Source organism: Oratosquilla oratoria, chromosome 1 (genome assembly GCF_046742065.1).
Source record: "Oratosquilla oratoria isolate Oo_2021 chromosome 1, ASM4674206v1, whole genome shotgun sequence".
NCBI classification, from domain to species: Eukaryota; Metazoa; Arthropoda; class Malacostraca; order Stomatopoda; family Squillidae; genus Oratosquilla; species Oratosquilla oratoria.
The window spans coordinates 102,004,633-102,007,132 of NC_134777.1; the positions used below are offsets into that span (position 1 = coordinate 102,004,633).

Genomic DNA, 2,500 nt, shown 5'->3' on the forward strand with positions numbered 1-2,500 from the left:
CAGCGCAGCGGTACTGAAATTATTTGAGCCCTTGCTGGGATTCGAGTCCGGACCGCTGTAGTGGCAGCCATGAACTATACCACCGCGCCATTGAGTGTGTATGTGTGTGTATGACCATTTGTGTCATGCTGGCGGAAGTTCTCTTGTCTACGTACAGTACATAGCCAGGAAGGCTCTACTAAGCCGAAGATTCACAGTGTGGTATGTATGGACATGTGTATCCTTGTTTTTCTTTCTATTGGTCATATTTGCATATACTGCTGAAAAGGACAAGGTGTAGGGGGATGTGGGTACCGATAAAGAAAACGGGGAGTAAGGGCCAAAGAAAACGGATGATTGCAGTAGGGAGGTTCGCTGAGGAGGCAGCACGTGAAAGGAAAACGGGGAGGGAATCATGTTAGGAAACAACAGGAGGAAACACAAGTTAAATAACAGAAGATGTATAAAAAAGAAAAACGAAAACGTAAGTGTGAAGACACAGGATGAGAAAAGAAAAGAGAGGGGCCGCGCGGAAGACCAGAGAAAACAGTGTCTAACTCATGCTCTTATAGTCATGGGTTTATATAAACTAGTCGAGGAATAAACTCTTGTTCTGTTCGTGTGTCTTCCTACTACTCACTATATAAGTATATATACATACATATATATATATATATATATATATATATATATATATATATATATATATATATATATAAAGATATGTATGAAAATGGCAGATGACGACAAGTCTATCGAAATAAACACCATATGAGGACGGAGCCATTATTAGTACAACGTTCGCTTGTTAAATCTTTTTCACGTACATAGCCATAATACACATGACCGAGATTAAACTGGGGTAACGGGGAGAGAGAGAGAGAGAGGAGGGGTCATTGAATATAAGGAAAGGTAAAGGAAAAGGTGGACCAAGTGTCTGGAAACAGGAAAGGTTAAGGATGATATGGAACAATTGGATGGGTGAATGATATTAGCTCACAACCAAGGAACAAAAAAGAAGAAGAAAACAAGAAGGTTGGGCAATTGTCTACAAAGGGTGGACAACGACTTGGAGAGATTTTGGAGGGCAACTAGGGATAGCTTAGAATTTTGTTGACAATGGATATAAAAGGAATTAGACGGGGTGAGATATTGAACATGCCCCTGTTTTGTTCAGTTGTGTTGGTTTCTTGTATGATGGCTGCTTCTAAACATTTTCTACGGATCTTGTCGGGTTCACGTACCAGAAGTTCTACATTTTCCCAGTCCATCAAATGGTTGCTACTGTTTCTGTGTGCAACACACGTGTTGGTGGTGATATCATGGCGTAAACCGTATCGGTGTTCTCGCATCCGTATTTTTAGATCGCATGATTTTACCCAAATGTAGGATTTTTCACATCCCGAGTACGGAATTCTATAAACACCGGCTTTATTGTCCGGTGATTTACCGATGTTTATTGTCATCCTCGTGATGTCTTTAATTGTCCTACTGGTGTGGCACACTACTTCCAAGTTCGTGGTTTTTAAAATACGAGTCAGGTGTGTGGCGACGTCGTTGGTTGGTAACACGAGATGTTTGGATATCCTGCTGCCTACGGCATACACACACAGACACACACACACACACACACACACACACACACACACACACACACACACACACACACACACACACACACACACACACACACACACACACGCGCGCGCACACAAATATATATAATATATATATATATAATATAATATATGTATATATATATATATATATGTATATACATATATATATAATATATATATATATGTGTGTGTGTGTGTGTGTGTGTGTGTGTGTGTGTGTGTGTATGTGTGTGTATATATATATATACTGGTATATATATATATATATATATATATATATATATATATATATGTGTATGTGTGTGTGTGTGTGTGTGTGTGTGTGTGTGTATATACATACCGGTATATATGTTTATGTACATATATATATATATATATATATATATATATATATATATAAATGAATAGGTAGATAACTAAATTAATAGATAAATTAATAAATAGATTCTTATTTGGCCTCCAGCAGGGGATTTTATTCGGCTGAGGGAAGCCTCTTCGTAGTCAAGGAGCTCTTTTCAATGGCGATTATGGGCTTTCAATTCTTTTTCAGTCTTTTTGAGCTTTAGATTAGGGGCTCTTTTATTCTGCAGGCTCCCGATGTCTTGTTCTTCCAGAATCCGTTTTTTCGTGTGGGCATTTGCATTTTTCTTCACATAATAAAAAGCGCATTTTGGAGTGGGCTTTTCCAGTCTACCTGAAGGAAATTTCCAGCGGTTTCTTCCCGAGAATTCTATTCCTCTTCTGTGGCCTTTCCAGTCCCCTGGAACACTGATTTCCCAGCCATTTGTCTGCAGGAACTACAAACCTCTTTGATACCCTTTCCAGAGGGTGAGGTCACGTACACAGAGGCTGTTTTGGTGTGTGGCCCTGTTTTATTCCCCGAAATTAATTCAAACTTCTTT

At 39.0% G+C, this 2,500-nt stretch overlaps 1 protein-coding gene across 1 annotated transcript in view; it reads right to left on the bottom strand.

The window, feature by feature from the left end:
* The window catches only part of LOC143031008 (lachesin-like), a 161,995-nt gene that overhangs the window by 18,374 nt on the left and 141,121 nt on the right, over positions 1 to 2,500 (bottom strand). The window lies entirely within an intron of this gene.